Below are 19,757 nucleotides of genomic sequence, written 5' to 3'. Positions count from 1 at the left end.
GTTTGCTTGCTTGATTGGTTGAGTCAGATTTTCCATTTGTATTGAATGGACTGTTTGAATTGAAAGGGTATCGTCTTAAGCAAGTCAACAATGCCTGAGACAATGGTACAGACCAGTGTTGCAAATGAGAGTCTCAAATGGAGTTGGTAGTTGATACTAGCGCGGGGTAAAGTTCGAAGGTAGTTGTTTTGGTAGACATCTGACGAGGAAAAGCAGAGGTCTCAGAATGAGGTTACCAAGGGGCTCTAGAAATTGATGGAAAAAGATAAGAATGGGGAGATAATAATGGCCTTTGAAGGTAGAGGGTCATTTGCAGTACTATTGTCTTTGAGATATCTGTTGCCTATGACCATCAGGACATTTTGTTAATGGCTTGTTCTACAACTGTAGTGACAGAGTGTGTGTGTGTGTGTGTGTGTGTGTGTGTGTGTGTGTGTGTGAGAGAGAGAGAGAGAGAGAGAAAGAGAGAGAGAGAGAGAGAGAGAGAGAGTGTCCATTGGGGGAGGAACTTCCTTAGAGAGAAGTTTGCTTAGGGGAGGCTTGCTTGTAGGAAGGCTTTCACACATCTTAGTATTAAGTTGATCACACACACTGAGTGACTGATGCCTTCTGGCTCTGAAAAGTTGGTATTTTGCTTTGGGGGTTTGCTTATGAGAAGGACTGTTTGATTTTCTGGTCAAGAGTCTGAGTATGTTCAGAACCCCTGACTGTTCAGATATAAGGCCTCTCTCGATCCAGTGGTGTATGTAAAGTATATAGCAATATTGCTTTGATTCAGGCAGTCAGAACCCTGTCTGTTGGTCTTTATACTAATTTCCCTGCTTGTATTTTCTCTGACATTCAGGGTGCTGACCTTTCACCTGAACTAGTGAATGTGATAAAAAGTAGGATTGTTAACCCCTTTTTTTAAGCAGTCTTTCCAAGAAAAGCATATCAAAGAACTTGTGTTAGCAGGCCATTCTGGGCATGCTAGGGTGCTTGCTGCTGCAGCTGTAGAGCTAGATTTAGAAATAAACTTCCATTCAGGCATTTGCTAGGAATCTTCCTACTGATTATATTCTAGGGAAACACTAAGAAAACCAGGGCCTGGGGAACCAACCATTTGAAAGCCTGCAAATTTTTGTGAATGAAGAGGTGGTCAAGGAGCGTATCTGTAAAATGAGTCAGTCATACCAGATGATATCTTAGATCCATTTCTGATCTGACATTCTATGAATCTAAGTGAGTGTAATAGAGTTTTACATAATATTGTCTCCCCATATGTATGAAGATAAATGTTGTGAGAAAGAAATTGATCTTTTGTGCTAATCTAACACTACAGTAAAGGGATGGAGTTACAAAAATTAGGTGCCCATGGTAGAGAAAAAGAAAAAAAAACGTGAGATTATGAGTTCTTCCTCTAATGTCAATCTAAGTAAAACTAAGATGAACTTAATAAAAAGAATAGTTCTTTCTTATGATAAGGGAAAAGATTCCATAACAATGACTAAGATTTGAAGAAACATATTCCTACAGCTTTCTGGGAAAATGAATTCTCTCAGTATACAGAGTATCTCAAAAATCTGAGTTCAGTTTTAAGCTTTCATAGATTAAATTAATTTAAACTTAATTGATTTAAACTTTCAGAAATTAAAGCTGCACTAAGATTTTTGGGACACCCTGGGAAGCTTAATTATGTGAAAGAATTTGACCAGCTTTAATGAGAAATCTTTAAATATCTAGCATTAAAACCAGTAGGAGAAGCTGCTCTCCTGTAATAGATCCCCTTTACCAAAGAAATAAAGGAAACAAATTTCATGGGAAAATGTTTTTTTTTTATAGTTTATGGATATTCAGAAATTGAATAGCTTCTTGGGAACTCCATAAACAATGACTGGCCCTCCAAAATATAGGTTACAGTTGCTAGAATTGGTTCGTGATTTCCTTCATGCATGTTATCTAGGGATTAACAAACTCAAAATGCAGCTGTTGATGAATTTCTACTGGTCTGGGCTGATGCAGCAGGTGACAGAGTATTTATTTGCATTCTGTGAAACACACCACAGGTGGGGAAAGACAAGGACCAAATTCAAGTGATCCTAGGACTTTTACTCATTAGAAGAGATGACACAATTGAGGCTTGAAAATTCTAGGTGGCTTACCAAGCTTGTGACAGATTGCTTCAGTATTTCAAGGACTCATGGTTACTCCTTCAACTGACACAGCTCACACAGTCATAAACCAGCTATTTGTGACTGGAGCTAGTGGTTTGCATTAGGGACGGGAAGGTCCACCGAAGGAACAACTGCTGGTAGAAGAATTATGTCCTAGAATATCATGAGGTTGCCTAAGTTTCTGATGAAGGATTAGGTTTCTGCTGCTGTCACCATGGGAATGGAGTGAGTGGGCATAGGAGGAAGCACCTTTGGCATGATACTGTAGGAGCCTTTTAAATCTCCCAGTCTGGGGCAGAATCCAAGTTACCCACCATAGTTATAGCTATGACATGCCATAGTTTCTCCATGCTTTAATATATAGCTTCATGAGTTGCTGAGGCCAAAAGACATTCATTCAGTACCCGGCAGCCAGATTTCTGGCAATCAACTTCTCTGAAATTAACTTGGATAATGGGCATATACATCCTTGCCAGGCTAAGAACCAAGCCCTTCATAGTTTGTTCAGATCTGATAGATTTTGGGTTGTGCCCTAAATCTAAGCTACAGTGACTACAACCTGCTCTTCCTGATTTATTTCATATTACTCCTCTTAATGTACTTGACATTGAGATTGAACCAACTTGCTAGCTAGGCATTCCTTCTCAACATGATATAATATCTACAAATTGCTTTGCAGACCTTAAAGCACTGTATAAAATCTAGTCATTATCACTATTGTTATTGTTGTTGTTATTATCTACTTTTGTGCCTTTGTTCAAGTTGTATTCCATGATTTGAAAATAAGAAATTTGGAACTGATTGTGTGATGTGGGAAACACTGGCACAGGACCGCCCAGCATGGTCTGCCCTCATCTATGAGCAAAGCAGAATTGAAGTAGCTCCAAAGCAAGGTGAGATGTGCAAATTTAGAGAATCCACCCCAAATGTTCACATGAATTATGTGTAGAGCATTCTGAGCTTCTTTGGGTCTGATCAGCCACAGTAGGACACATTGTACCTTGACTATAACATAGCGATATCTCTTTGAGAATGAAAGACAACAACCAGCTCCATGATTGGAGTGTAGTCCTTCCTAACCTTAGTTTCTTTTAGGATTCAAAGTTCTACCTCCTAGACTTGAGGACCTAGAGGAAGCCTTTCCTGATCTCCACAGTTGTTGGACTTGTCTCCCTCTTCAAATGATTTTGTATTTATTTTTCTATGTATGTGTTATATCCCACAGGGTCTGTTTTCCAATGTTGTATTTGTATACCAAGCATTCAACTCAAAATACTCCCTTCAAAATTACCAGTGATATATTAATTGCCTAGTCTGATAGTCTTAATTAATTCCCATTCTCCTTTGCTTCTATGCTGTATTTGACACAGCTGGTTAACCTCTCTTTTTGGATGCTCTTTGTCAGCCTGACATTGCTCAATCTTGATTCTCCTACCATTCCAGACACTCCTGGGTCTCTTTTTGCTGGTTCATCAGCTATGTCCACTCCCATTAACTACAGATGTACCTTTCATGTAGTAGGTGCTTAATATGTATTTGTTGAATTTAATTGAGTTAAATTTGAGAATGCACAGTCACATCTGCACCAAAAGATGAGGCATTAGGCTAGGACAGGGGTGGGGAACCTATGGCCTTAAGGTCACACAAAGCCTTCTAGGTCCTTATGTGTGGCCCTTTGACCAAATCCAGACTTCACAAAACAAAGCCTCTTAAGACCTAGAGGGTCACATGTGACCTCGGGGCCACAGGTTCCCCAGCCCTGGGCTAGGACTTTAATGGGGGTGTAACAGATTATACAATAAAGTGACAAGAAGGGGCAGTGCTGGCTTGTGTCAGTGTCCCAGTAAAGGACATTGGTGTGGTTGTCCCAAACCAAGGTTTTACTCAGTACATTCCCTCCTCCCCTCCCACCCCCCAATCAGGGATGTCTCCAGAAAGCTCTACAGATAAGGCTAAGAATCACTTTCTTCAGAGGAGATATAATATCTATAGAAAGTATAGTTAAATGTGTAAAAATATCACCCACAATGCAATGGCATAGTAGAAGGATTTAATGCAAGTCTGAAGGGAATGATTAAGACGTAAAGTAATCATTGTAATTACTGGGATGATGAGCTACCACATTCATTTCACATGTTTGTTGAGAGAATCAAATGAGATACTGTGGGTGAAACCACTTTAGAAAACTGTAAAGGGCTATACAAATCTCAGGTATTAAGTTATTATTTATTGTTTGCATGTAAAGAGGCCCTCCAGTGAATCTACTGCCTTCTTGGCATTGGGAGTAATGTATAGAAGGAGTGAAGTTGATTGAATTTAGTCAGAGGCTATAGAAAGGAAACCTTAAGAACACGGAACATCAGTAGAAGACTATATATTAAATTTTATGGAGAAAAGGTGAGCAATATGTACTCTGGTGGGTGGAAAAAATATGAGAAAGGTATAAGTAATTCAGAAATTTTATAGTAGAAGATAAGGTGATAACGTTTCTGCTTGGTCAAAGGTGCATTTCAGAGTACCTAGAAGTGTGAGATGCTCTTTCACTCCTCTTCTCAATCCCACTTTCCCCCAAAGCTATCTATTTCTTCTACTTCCTCTCTCACTCATTTCTTTTATTTTATTTTAAATTAAAATAAAATTTTTCTTTGCCTTTTTGGAAGTGGGAAGGGAGGGTAATCAGGGTTAAGTGACTTGCCCAAGGTCACATAGCTACTAAGTGTTCCATGTCTGAGGCCACATTTGAATTCAGGTCCTCCTGACTCCAGGGCTGGTGCTCTATTCACTGCACCACTTAGCTGCCCCCTCTTACTCATTTCTTAACCCTTTTCAGCCTGACTTCTAACCTCATCACTAAACTGAAACTACTCTCTTCAAAGCTATCAATGATATCTTAATGGTCAAATCAGATGACCTTTGCTTAATTCTTATTCTTTTTTTTACTTTGTTGCATCTGACACTAATTACCCTTTCCTTTGTAGGCAGCTAGGTGGCCCAAGGGATAGAGCACTGGGCCTGGAGTCAGGAACACTTGAATTAAAATCCAGCCTCAGATACTTGCTCACTGTGTGACCCTGGGCAAATCACTTAACCTTTGTTTGCCTTAATCTACTAGAGAAGAAAATGGCAAACCATTCCAATATCTTTGCAAGAAAATCCAATGAATAGTGTGGTTCACAGGGTCATGAAGAGGCAGACAAAACTGAACAATGACAATAACAATATTGTTTTGGGGTGTTCTCTCCTTTATGACACTGCCCTATCTTGGTTTTCTTCTTATCTGTCTGGCCACTCTTTTTTAGTCTCTTTTGCTGGTTCATCAGCCAAGTGTAATGGGAATCTGAAGATCTTCCCTGCCCCTTGGCCCTTGATAGGCTTAAGTGACTCTTAGAACCTTCCCTGATTTGAAAATATACTCTGACCCCTAAATAGGCTGAATGTGGTCACATGGAGCCTGAGGCTGGAGGCTTGTTTTTCAGGAGTGCCCACATCTTGTTACTTTGTGATTGGGCAATGGGTCAAGAGGGTTGTGACATTCTCTGAGCCAGGAGAAGGCTATATATACCCTGATGTGAGATTTTACTTTGGAGCTTACTTTGGGAAGAGTTGTGTGATTTGGAAATGAGACTCTGGGCAGCTGTTGAGCCCCTCGGCTTTGAAAACCCAGATGTTGGTGCTTCCCTCTCTGGTAGCTAACTAGGTATGGATGTAATGGTCAGACAGCTAGAAGCCTGTCTACTGAATTGTGCTATTTTCTGTTGTAATTTCTGTTTGTATTCTCTGAAGTTCAGGGTGCTGACTTTTCCCCTGAACTAGGTAAATGATAAATGTTTGATTGATTAAAGTAAGATTAGCCCATTTTGAGTTGCTTTCCTTTAGAAAAGCAGATCTAAAAACATGTGCTAGCAACCATCCTAGGTATGCTAGGATGCTTGCTGCTACACCAAGTCACTCTCCCTAACTGCAGGAATACGCCAAGGCTCTGCCCTACACCTTTTCTTTCTATAGCATCTCATTTTGCATGTATTTCATATACTTACTTATATTTAATATAATTATTTTATATATATTTTAATATATTATATACTTGTTTATACACTGAAAGCTCCTTGGGTGTAAGGACTGCCTAAGTTCTGTCTTTATAACCTCAATGCCCAGTATATAGTAGGAATTAAAGAAACACTTGCTGTTTGATTGGTTAATCAATAACCTTACGATAGTTTCTAAGAAAACATTTCAATAGGCTAAAGCCATATGTTAGCAAGGAAAAAATCAATCCATTATTACCAAATAATTCTTCTGTTGGGGAAAATCAGCATCTCCAAAGGAAGCAGTAATTGATATCTTCAACAACTGTAACAAATAATTATTGGCAATGTCATATGCTTAAGACACTATAGATACAAAGAGCAGGAAAATAATCCTCAGAGAAATACATTCTAGTTGAAGACAAAGGCCATGTATATTAGGGGGGAAAAACCAACCTAGCAATATAAATAGTAGGAATGAGGTTTTATTTTTCTAAAGTAACCCCATGGCTTACAGAGATTGGCAAACTGCAGGCCAAATTGGGCCAGCATGCCTGTTTTTTACAGCTAGTGAGCTAAGAATGATTTTTTACATTAAAAAAAAGTTTTATTGCATTAAAAATGTAAAAACCATCTTAAGTACATGTGCTATACAAAAAGGCTGTAGATGGGAGCAGATTTGGTCTTTAGCTGTAGTTTTCTAACCCTTGGCCTAGAGCATAAAGCACTATTTTTTTTTTTGTTTGTTTGTTTAAAGCAATTGGGGTTAAGTGACTTGCCCAAGGTTACACGGCCAGTTATTTTGTGTGGGTGTTAAATATCTGAGGCAGGAACTGATCCCGGGTCCTCCCAACTCCATGGCTGGCCCTCTTACTGCGCCACCTAGCCACTGGGTTCAATCTCAGGGCTGTCTCAAATTTAATTTCTCTGGCTTCTGCCCTGACATAGGGTTTTCCCCTGGAACATAAACACTTAGTTTATGTCTAAGTCTCTACAAATATGGGGAGAGGATCCTTACCTCCCATGCATGCAAACTCTTGAATAAAGGACAGACTTTATTTCCTCCAACAGAAGATGCAAAGACTTGTTCCTGAACCCAGAAACAGTTAAAGCAATTCTTCTTCTGTTTATAGTAGGCTTCTACCTTCATCAACAAATAAGTCTTAGACTTATGCTACTATTTTAGGATTGAGCGCCTCAAAATTCCCTTTCTCGGGTTGTTAGGAAGTCAAACCACCAACCTGCCCCTCCTGTTATCTCCACCTCCCCTCGGGATGTATAGTCCTTCAGGGGCATAACACAAGCATGGACAATTGTTACAGAACCTTTCTCCCAGACCTTCACAATTCACATTATTATGGCACCAGTGATAATCAAGGCCAAGGTTTGCTCTGACCCTCACTACTCTTTGACTCTGGCTCCGCCTTGGTCCTGGATCTTTTCCTTGATCCAGAAGGCTTGGTTTAGAAACTCACTGTTCTCTGGGAACTCCTCCTTGGTGTTCAGGTTGCTGGCTGAGAAATCATTCTTCTCATCCAAAAATTTTTCTGTTGCTCAACTGCTGCCACTCCCCTGCTGTAGGCTTTGTCTCTGTAGTTCCCATCTTTGCCCAAGAACTTGTGGCTCAACCCCACCCATCTCTGCCATTCCATGGCTTCTCCCAGGACTGATGTACTTGGTGCATTGTCGAGCTGCTGGACAGGACAGGCTTCCCTCTTATCTCAGACCAGCTTTTTTCTGGCTCTCCATCTCAGCTCTGGTCCTTCTCATGTCTGTCTATCTAGCCCTCTCTTTATCCTGTAGGCATCAATGGGGGTGTATGGGGTATGTTGGAGGACTACTACCTCTGGGATGAGGGTTTGTTGAGCTTTTTTCGGGGCTGCTCATTTACCTCTGGCATCCACCTGATTCACCTACTTCTCACCTGTGGCTCCAAAAAGCTGTAGTATGTGCAGTGGCCACACCCCAGTAAATTGTCTCTGCAGATGGGCTAAACCAGGTTGAAGGAAATTGATGAGCCTCAAACCTGTTGGTGAGTTAGGAGGTACCTACTTGAAGTGTGTGAAGAGGCAGAATGGGCAGAAGAGAGCAGTTTGTTTCAACAGCCATGAAAGCAACTGAAGCAGGTGCTGTGGAACACTTAAAGCTTGGTAAGACACCAAAGATGCCAAGATCAACCACTGAATCCTGGGTCATCACCAGCTGTCTTGACTTTTGTCCTGCCACTGGACTTCAATGACTCAGGAAGAGAGTGAGGCTGATGATTTTGCGCAATTCTGCTTCACTTTAACCCAATTCAGGCACCTGTCAAGATGCCACTCCAGTGTCATCGGTCCTCTTTGAAAACAACAGGCATTTATGAACCACTGAAAACTTTTGAACAAGGTGTAATAGGTGAATTTTTTTTCTCTGAAGCAAAATTTAACATTTAATCATTTTCTTAGTGCTTAAAGAAGTTCATGGAATACTTAAAAGTAGTTTAAGGCTTTCTCAGAGAGTTAGTCAGTTAACTAGCATTTGTTAAATACAGTCAATCCTCAATTTTTGCAGGGGTAACCCTCCTAGAATACTGTGAAAGTAAAAAAATGTTAATGTTGATATGCCAAACCTATGGGAAATAGGGAATTAGGTTCTCGTGACCATCAAAAAACTGTAATCTTTCACTAGGAATTGCTGAAAATATGCTTTTCTACATATATATATATATATTTTAAGCAATTGGGGTTAAGTAACTTTCTCAAGGTTACACAGCCAGGTGTTTCTGGGTGGGTGCTAAGTGTCTGAGCCTGGATTGGATCCCAGGTCATCCTGACTCTGGGACCAGTGCTCTTACTTGCTGTGCTACCTGGCCACCCCTTCTACATATATTTCTTTAGAACAAATTATTAATTCTGATTAATATGCACTTTTCCTAATGCAATAATCATGAAATAATCCATAAAATGCAGTACACAAAATAAAACTGGTAACATGCAAAACATTTTTTTTCACTAGTAATTCTCTAGAACTCTTTGATTTTTGTGCTAACATCTCAATTTAAAAACCATTGGTTTCAGATAAGTGAATATACTTTTCTTTTTTTTAAAATTTGTTTATTTTTGATTTGTTACATTCACTTACATAAGTTTTAAATTTTCTCCACCTCCCTCTGCCCCAGTGAAGACATTTTTCGTAACACATGAAATCTTCAGTACCATAAGTACTGTATAACAAATAAAATTCTTAAAGTTAAAACTTTTTTAACCTAAATCTTACCTTCCTTTGGTTTGTATGGCAATCTCAGGGTGTTGCACTGTGTACTATACTGCTTTAAACCTGTCTCCCTCAGCTGTCCTCTGAAAACCAAGGAAGGAGGTTTCTGGAATTGAGTCACTATTATCAGAACATGAGGTCTTGACATCACCTCTGACACTTTGTTGTTCATAGCTGGATGACATTGGAGATCATGAAGGATGCATTGCTTGAAAAAATACATCAGCAAAAGATAGCTGGGTGGCACAGTGGAGACAGTGCCAGACTTGGAGTTAGGAAGACTCATTTCCTGAGTGCAAATCTAGCCTCAGACACTGGCTAGCTGTGTGACTTTGGGCAAGTCACTTAACCCTATTTGCCTCAGTTTCCTCATCTGTAAAATGAACTGGAGAAAAAAATGACAAAGTAGTGTGTCTGCCGAGAAAACCCCAAATGGGGTTATAAAGAGTTGGACAAGACTGAACAAACAACCAAAAAGCTTTAGATTCATAATGGTCTTGGAGTATGGGAGCATAGCAGAGGCAAGTTGGTATTTAACCTTGAAGCTGCAATGGATGATGGGACTGGCAACCTTAATTTCACTAGCCAGTTGGCTGATTAAGCCAAGCCACCCTAATAGGATATCAGCTGCTCAACAACTTGCATACATCTTGCCTCTCTTTTTTCCTCTCTACTTTGTATAGCTGAGAATGTGAGCAGGTGTCAACATGAAAGTGAAAATGAGGTTATTAATAAAATCATATAAAAGTTCAAACTCTCAAAAGTAAAACACGCAAATGTCGAGGCTATGCCAGGTACTGTACTAAGCACTAGGGATACAAATAAAGGTAAAAGACAGTCTCTGCTCACAAGAAGCTCCCAGTCTAATGGGGGAGATGACATGCAAACAACTAGGCACAAGCAAGGTGTATAAAGGGGTAGGTAAGGAGGATAGGGCAGTGTTTCTGCAGAAGGCAGGACTTTCAGGCTTAGGGAAGAAAGAAAGTCAGAAGGAAAGAATTATGCATGTGTTTAGACATTCTGCAAAGTAAACTAGGCATAACTAGAGAAGAACAGAACTGAATTGAACTTAACATTTTTGAACAAGAGAAGACCTTGTGGATCATGCAATAAAACCTGTTTATTTTGATAATTAGGAAACCGAGACCCTACTTATCCATGTGACATCTTTTGAACAATAGAGGGCCTTGGGGAAAATCCAATAGAATCTCATTGTAATAGTCAGGAAGCTGAGGCCCAGACTTATCCAAGTGACTTCCTCAAGGTCACATAGTATCAGAGGTGAGACTAGAACCTATGTCTCCTGATGTCTTGTCCAATGACCTTTGTACTGCTAGAGCCCAGTTGACCATACATACTTGAAGGACAAGAGATGGCAATCCCATTAGGGAACTTCCTTATAGTGTCAATGAAAAGATGTCAGGTGACATGAAGAAGGAGATGGAATAAATATCAAACCCAGGTGTGATTAGATTTTCTTCAAACACTGGGCTTCTGGTTACAAAATAAGATGACAGTATAGTTGAATTTCATGTAGATTATGGAAAATTAAATTCTACTATCAAACTTGATACTTAGAATTGATGCAGAGCTCTCTGAGTCAGTGGAGGTAATGTAGCAGCCACTGTAACGGTAATAGGAATTTGAAGACCTTCCCTGCTTTGAAAATATACCCTGCCCCCTAATAGGCTGAATGTAATCACATGGAGCCTATGGTGGAAGGAATTTGCTGAAGGGTGGAGCAGAGCCCAGAGGAAGCTGGGAGTCAGAGCAAGCTAGTTAGTTGGGAGGAGAGGACGCTTCTAAGGGAGACAGGCTTGTGAGTAAATATTGGTCTTGTGCTGGTATGTGAGAAGGCTAAAAGATGGTGTGGCTCTCTGCTATGTTGTGGTGCATTCATTTCTATGTTGCTATGATGGATTCAGTTTCCTGATGTTAGGATTTGGTTTTCTGGTGTCTGAATAAATGTTTTGCTTCTGTCTTCTATATGGAGAATCTGTTATATTTTGTGCTCAAGCACTATGCAGGTATATTTATAGTGACCATGGGTTCTGTGAATTTTGCATTGGTGCTATAGCCATAAAAACTAATGTACAGTCTTAGGCTATATTGACAGATACATGGCATAAGGACTAGGAAGGTCATAGTTTCATTGTTCTCTATCTTCAAGGGTTATTGTAGCTATGAATCAACAAGCATTTACTAAGCACCTACTAAGTGCCCCAACATTTGGGACATGTTTTCAGTTCCAGATGTCATATTTCATAAAGGACATCGATAAGTTGAAAAGGATCCAAAGGAGGATGACTTACGTTTTTGAAGGACTTTAAGATTAAACTATGGTGGGACAGCTAGGTGGCATAGTGAATAGAGCACTGGCCCTGGAGTCAGGAGGACCTGAGTTCAAATCTGGCCACAGACACTTGACACATTTCCTAGTGGTGTGACCTTGGGCAAGTCACTTAACCCCAATTGCCTTGCCTTCCCTCCTCCAAAAAAAAAATAAATTTAAGGGAAAAAAAAAAAGGTTAAACCATGATAGGATTGGTTGAAGGAACTGGGAATGATTAGTAGGAAAAAGAGAAGATTTGGAGGAGACATCACAGCTATCTTCATGTAGCTTAAAGACTATGGAAAAATAAATTGTTCTGTTTTTTCTCCAGAGGGGAGAACCAGGAGTGAGAGGTAAAAATTGAAGAAAGGAAGATTATGGCTGTCTGAAAGGAAAAACTTGTTAATAATCAGTCATCCCAAAATGGAATGGGTTGTCTTCAGAATAGTGGGTTACCCATCCCTAGAGATTTGCTTGGAAATCTTGGTGAACATCCAGTACCTAAGACAGTGCTTGACACATAATGCTTGTCTAATAAATGCTTAATTGATTGACTGATTCACCATAGCATTCATTTAATTAGTTTGTACTATTCTGCAGAGGGTTTTTTGTTCGTGTACAAATTGGCCATCTGACATCTCTGATAGGTTCTGTAATTCTGTGAAATTTTGGGTGAACAACTAAGATTATTGATTTATATAAAGATTTTTGGCAAATGACGTTCGATGAGAAATTCAGACCAAGAGTAGCATTGATAATGCTAGATAGGATATATGAATTGAATACCTTTTTTGTCCTTTGAACAGAGGATCTCATTACCCCCTCTCTTTCTAAAGATTTATTAATGACTTATCTATTGATCTAGAAATTTTCCTTAGGTCATATGGATGATGTAACTATATTTATCCAGAATATACAGGAACAGATGAAATATCTTGGGTATCAAACATAATCCATACATTTGTCTTACAGTAGAAATTAGGAAATGATCATTTGGAATTCTAGGAGTTAGATATGTGGGACACATATTATTAAAGTAGAAACTTTTTGAGATTGACAGGCTCCTAAATTAATACAAGTGAAGCCACTGTACTGACCGTAAAATAATATTAACAATGTGTTTCGTTTGACTACCATCACTGTATCTTTGCATGCCTTAAAAGAAAAGGGTAAATGCAATAATGCTGTCTCATTGTCAAAATGTCAAAAAAGCTTCTGAAATATTGAAAAAGGTCTTTGACATAATTAAAAGTTTGGGAAGCTCCAGAGTTTTCATAATTCTTCCTGTGGAAACGTACTGAATTGGGCACAGTTTCATTATAAGATCTGATACTGAAAAAAAAAAATCAGGAAATAGATATATATCAAAAACTATACAAAAATATGCCACCTATCAGAAATGCCTGGGATTTATAGAAACTTTGGTGAGACATTTATAATATGGATTAATTTCAGAATTAGAGTTATGAGTAATTTTAGAGAAACAGAGAATCAAAGAATCTCAGAGTTAGAAGGGACATCAGAGGTCCACTAGTCGACCATATTTTAACAGGGATCTCTTCCCCAATGAACCTGAAAAATAGTTATCCAAACTCTTCTTTACAAAAAATGTGTATCTTTTGCTTTTATATTACTTGAATTTCCTCCTATTTCTCTCCTCTTACCCTTCCCAAGGACTATCCCCATATAACAGATAATTTTCTTTTAAAGAAAAAAAGGAGAAAAGAGGAAAATAATCAGCAAAACTGAGAATATTGAGGCTATCTACCATGAAATCCCTCTTCTCTCTTTCTCCTAGAATGCACTCCTTCCTTAGAAGGAACTTTTAGAATCCTTAGTTTTTCAAGGCTTATCCTCTGTCATCTCCTCTAGGAAGCCTTCCTTGGTTCTCCTATCTCCCTTAGTTGATAAGGATTTCTCCTTCCTCAAATTACTTTCTCACTTAGCTATCTATACATAGAGTATCCACCCAATAGAATATATTGAGAGGGTAACATTTCCATTGGTGAGAAATAGCTGGCTTTGGATTCAGAAAGATCTGGGGTCAAGTTTTCTTCCATACTAGCTGTGAGACCTTGGGTAAGGCATTAGAAGCACTCAGTGCTCTTGGCATGTCTTATAATACTAAATTGTGGAACAGTTGCCAATCTGTATTGGGAGAGGGAGCTTCCTAACCATTGGTTTCTTATGTAATTAAAATCACAGATCCAAATAACCACAAAATGGAATAAGGTTATGCTGAGAGTTGGAAATGGAAGGAACTTCACCTATTAGCATTGGGATTTAAACAGGGTTTGTTTAACAGCGTTTAGGGGATGAACAAAAAATCAGAAGTCTTTCATTTACTTGTGTGCCATCATTATTTTCTTGAGGACCAAGTGTTTTTTCTCCCATGCTTTTAAATTAACCTGTTCTATGTGAAATGCTTTTATTTACCTAGAGTGTTTACAAGAGCATTGGAGGAACCCAAAGAGGTAAATTTTGGTGTCTGCAGGGAAAAACCTGTGTGAGAACATTATCCAAATGGATTTCTGAAAAAGGCTTTTGAGATTGAAAACAGTCTGTGTGGGCTCACAGTTGCAATCTTAAGTCACAGGTTATCATTGGTAGAGTAGGGAGAGAGAAAGAGTACAATGCAAGGAAGAAGAGAGCACGTTTAGCATGCCACATAGAAAGATAGAACTGGAAGGGACCATAGATATCAGCCAATCCAACCCCCTCATTTTCCCTTTGAGCCATGCAAACACCCCCCCCCCCCCCCCCCCCCCCCCCCCCCCCCGCCATGCTGCACGTGAGGGACAGCATCACTAGATGTAGTGTCTGTGTCATGGAGGCTGTGGGTATTTATTCTAGAATCTAGACCATGCTATCTGCTACCTAGAAGCCAGTCTGTCTATATTTGGATATGAAGGGGCTATGATGATAAGATTTGGTTAATCTGCTCAGCTTGGGAACTCTGCTCAAGTGATGAAATGTCCTAATTAAAGTTTGTGAGTAAAAACTCATCTCAACCGATTATCTCAAATTGTGCTTTATATTCCATCAGCCATCCACAGGAATATCATAGCTTACCCCACTTGGGCATCTTACCATCTGCCACTGTATGTCTCTTTCTCCTCTTTGCTTTCTACCTTTTTCTCTTTCTCTGGGAACAGTAATCAGATAAATATTACCATTACTACTTGAAAGGGCATGAAAATCTACTGACCAACACTCCTGTGCATATATTTTATTCATCTATTAAAATGTAAGCTTTTTGAGCCCAGGACTATCCCACTTTTGTATTTTTATTCCCAGTTACTAGCGTGGATGGTAGGTACTTAGTAAATACTGGTTGACTAATAGATTGATTAACTGGTCAGGGCCACCTGAAGCTACAATCAAGAGAACACTCTATGTGCCATCACTTCCTTGGGGCATATCAGTGCAGGTATAATATGTCAACTTTTGTAAATATCAAAGCTTCTTTACAGAAAATGAGGAAGATATGTAGCAAAGTCACTTTTTAACTCTGCTTCAAAACTTTATCTTCTGTTTAAATATGTTTTAAACAGTTATGTTCTAGTAAGCCAATATTACCACTGAAAGCTCTTTTGTTAAAATGAGTTGAGTCGAAGCATGATTAGTGAGTTAGTGACAATTTCATGGGGGAATACTCTATGAACATTAGAAATAATGGAAGTTATAGCTTCAAAGGGCAAAGAAATAAGTTTAAGAAAAAGTAAAATTATTCTCTTCTGATTGGAAAAAGATAACTATGGGCTTTTGTGTGAGCAAATGCCCAGGGGCAATACTAAGCTCTTTCCTTTTTCCATTCTTCTAATAATAAAAAAAGAAAAAATATGCAAGAGCTCCTAGTGCTCAGAGAGCTGACAGGGAGTGTTCATTTCTTTATTTCTGATAATTTGGGTGTGGTCAGGTTTCTCCTTTTAGAATTCAATTCAGTAAGAAAATACAAATAAGGGGCGGCCAGGTGGCTCAGCAAGTAAAAGCACCGGCTCCAGTGTCGGGATGACCTGGGGATTGAATCCGGGCTCAGATACTTAGCACCACACCCAGAAATAACTGACCATGTAACTTGAGCAAGTTACTTAACCTTGATTGCTTAAAAAAAAAAAGAAAATACAAATAAAAACAACTTTCAGGTTTCATGAAAGTGACAAAGATGGCAAAGGATAGGACTAGTTGCTCTTGGAGGGGTTGTAGAAATATGGGTGCACAAATACATTGTGAGAAGAACTCTGTACTTACCAAGCAATCTGGTAAGGAGGCCATTTGGGATTAAGCTGATACCTCTGACCCAGAGATGCACTGCTCAGCAAATACCCCAAAGAAGTCACTAATAAAAAGAAAGACCCCATCAGAAACCAAAATGGAATCATGGATTTAAAGGTGGAAGGGAACCCTGTAATCATCAAGCCCAATGCCATCATGAAGCTGCAAGAGGGCACAGTAAGTAAATAAAGTACTAGGTCTGGAGTCCAAGAAATCTGACCTCAGAACTTGACCTTGGGCAAGTCACTGAACGTCTTGTTTGCTTCAGTCTCTTCAACTGTAAAATTGAGATAATCATAGCACCTAAGGTTGCTGTATCAGATGAGATAATATGAATAAAGCACTTAGCACAGTGTCTGGCACATAGTAGGTCCTATATAAACGCTAGCTATTATTTTTGTGAGCAGCTAGGTGGCACAGTACTAGGTCTAGAGTCAGGAAGAGTCATTTTTGAGAGTTCAAATCTGGTCTCAGATACTTACTGTGTGACCCTGGGCAAGGCATTTAACCTCATTTGCCTCAATTTCTTCATCTGTAAAATGAGGTGGAGAAAGAAATGGCAAACCACTCCAGTATCTTTACCAAGAAAACCCCAAATGGGTTCAGCATCAGACATAGCCAAAACAATTGAACAACAACCAAGATTGAGTACCCTTGCTTTACATTTCCTGTAGAAGCAATAACCATGAGGCTGTGGTGGAGAAAGGGCAGCAGTAACCAGAGGCTAAAAGAGTATTCCCATGCTTGGTAATAGGGAAAAGAGAAGAATGACTGAAGGGGAGAATCACTGGTCGATTTCTGGATGAGAAAGTAGAAAAATCTTGGTCTTGATTCAATAATTAGTTATAAATACAAAGAAAGAAATAATCATTTCTCTCAGCAGCATGAATCAGTTACAGCCACATCACCTTTCTAACTCTCTCCATCACAACTCTAGTGAGGGTCTGGGACTGGGATGGGATCCAAGATGTCAGCCTGGTGGCTGTGGCTGCCTTGCCTCAGTTTGCATGGGCCAAGGTGGTTACCTCCCACTTGGATCATGTAGTAACCAAGAGTGGAATAGATACTAATATTGCAGGTGAGAAAGGAGGAGGTCAGTCTCTTTCTGTGTCTAACTGAAGGTAGATTTCTTAATATTTCTCATTGCCCATAGGAAATAGGATCCAGATTTATTAATCAAGCAAACATTTATTGAGGACTTTTATGCTCAGTTGAGTGCCTATTCAAAGCAACCCCTCTTATTCCCACTTGACCACAGAATAGCTCTATACACATTTACTTGAGGATCTGAACTCTCCTCTTTCAGAATGCTTTGTCTCTGACTTGATTCTCCAGAAGAGGCTGCCCTTTGCGTGTCGCTTGGGCTGATACCAGAAACTGACAGATGATCTTTCCCTCAAACTGACACAGCTGGTGGTTGAATAGCAGGGTTTAGCATTCTCTTGGGGTTTCACAGTCTCCTCATCTGCTTTCTCCCTGATGCCAGGAAACCACACAGGGCATGCTCGCAGACCATCCGTCTGTACACCAGCCACAGGCAAGCCCTTCATCTCTGTGTGTACTTCCCCCTGGGTTGGACCAAAATAGAAGCTTATTTCATCTGCCCATAGTGGAAGGTCTTTTCCCATGACTTCTGCTCTTCAGAAATCCCCTGTGTATATTACAGAGCTGGGCTAATCCCTCTCCTCCCTTTTCCTCCCCCCTCCCTTCCCCTGTGGCATGTTTCAGCGTAGCTTCCTATGTGATCATTGCAGAACCATTTTTAGTTTCCTCATTTCACCACAGGCTATGCATGTGCACATGCATTCAGGCAAGCTATTTCCTTTTTCCAAATTGGAGGGAGGTCTTTCTGCTTAATTGAAACTGTGGCTATGTCCACCTGCTTCATCCCTTCCCCCTTTCCCCTCAGTCCCTTGGCTCAGAGCCCTGCAGGGTGGCTTCTCGCAGCAGGTGGGGTTAGATTGGATGATATCCAGGGCTAGCTGGGGAATCTGACCTGCCAAAGTGGGTTACATAAGTGGGCTGTGCAGGTGGTGGGGTGAGATGATTTCTTTAAGTAAGTTGTGAGTTCAGACTTTGGCAGCCTGAACTCTCTGTCTTTCCTTTACTTCTCAGAGCCTTTGCTGGTGATGCGGGTGCTATCAAAGAAAGAGTGGGAATGATCTGACCTTGTTTCTGGGAGCTTACCCTCTAGTGCAGGGGTTCTTAATGTGTGGCTGTCTCATGGAAACCTAGGGACTCCATCTGTTTTTAAATGCTCTAAAATAAAATACATATGATTACAAAGGAAACCATTTGTATTGAACTAATGATTTTTTTCCCCAGTCTAAGTTCATGGACACCTGAAATCTATACATACAAATGAATTCCAGGTTAAGAACTCCTGCACTAGCTGGAACTTTAGACTTCCCTGCCTCAGGGGGAATGAACTGGGGCAATAGTCCTGAGCTTTGTCATTTGAGGAAGGATAGTAGGTGGGGTGGGAATGGTCCTATGCCCCTAGTGCTGGGCAGGGGGGGCTAAGGTGGCAGGGGTGGGGTATCTGAGAAGAGCATGGGATCGAACTGGACTGTTACAGTTTGTGGAGAAGCTGACTCTACCAGCATATGCTGAAAAAGACCTGAGGCTTTGCAGGGAAGTCTATAAATCTCCCATCACTGTCACTTCTCATTCTTCTTACCCTATCTTCCACCAGAGGCTCTATCTGTAATTTCTTTTCCCCTTCAAGAACTCCCTTACTGTTCATCATAATCTGATTTCCTCTGTGTATGCAAGTTTTCAATTTGCCTTTAGAAGAGGGGAGGATGTTGATTGGGAAGAGATTGCATAGGAAAGTAAGCACAATTTGATTTTCCCTAGGCTCCTAGGGATAGCCATTGGTTTCGTATCCCTCTAGGTGTGATGCTGATCCCAGTGTTCCTTCACATTCTTAGATTTTTCTATAATCACCCACAGTTCTCCAGAACAGAGTTTGGAACATTGTAAAGATTCAATTAATCCTGGCTGACAGATTAACAGGAAGAAAGAAGGAAAGGAAAGGAAAGGCATGAGTAGAAAAAGAGGAAAGAAGTATATGAAGGGTTAGCAAATTGTCAAAGGGATTATATTTGGTCTAGAAAACAACAGATGTAAATGGCAAAGAGGCAAATTTTCTCTCTGATAAAATACCTCTAATGACTTCTTATTGCCCATAGACAAAATGTACATTACTTGGTTTAGTGTTTAAGGCCATTCACAATAGAGTTCCTACCTACATTCTCCGTCTTATTTCCTACCACTTACCATCACCAACTCTGTGTTCCAGCCAACCTAGACTACCAGCTGCCTTTGAATTAAGACTCTCTACCTCCTATTTCCATGCAGCTACAATTTCCCATTTCTATAAGATGTTCTCTACTGATCTCAACTTTTCAGAATTATTTTATTCAAGAGTCAGTTCAGGAGACTATTTTCTTTGTGGACCTTTCTCTGATCCCTTCAGTTACATTCTCTACCTAGATGGTCTCTGAAGTTCTGTGATACTGTGAGAGAAGAGAGAAGGTGAGGGGAGAAAGGGGGAAGGAATGGGAAGGGGAAAGAAGGAAATGAAAGGGAAAGAAAAAAAGGGAAGGGAAGAGTTAGAGGGGGAACAGGAGAGAGGGAGAGGGAGGTAGGGAGAGGAATTGGGATAGGAAAAGAGAGGAGAGAGAAGGAAAAGAGAAATAAGAGGAAGGTGGTGGA

At 40.0% G+C, this 19,757-nt stretch overlaps 1 pseudogene; it reads right to left on the bottom strand.

Annotated features, from left to right (window-relative positions):
* Positions 1–17,665, bottom strand: part of LOC138173476 (uncharacterized) — a 37,803-nt pseudogene extending 20,138 nt beyond the window's left edge.
* Between the last annotated feature and the right edge of the window lie 2,092 nt (positions 17,666–19,757).

This window comes from Petaurus breviceps, unplaced genomic scaffold, assembly GCF_028583685.1.
Source record: "Petaurus breviceps papuanus isolate PSGF00001 unplaced genomic scaffold, PetGlider_PUasm1.0 582, whole genome shotgun sequence".
Classification (NCBI taxonomy): Eukaryota; Metazoa; Chordata; class Mammalia; order Diprotodontia; family Petauridae; genus Petaurus; species Petaurus breviceps.
Note: the sequence above shows the minus strand (reverse complement) of the source record. Positions and strands in the feature narration are given on the sequence as shown.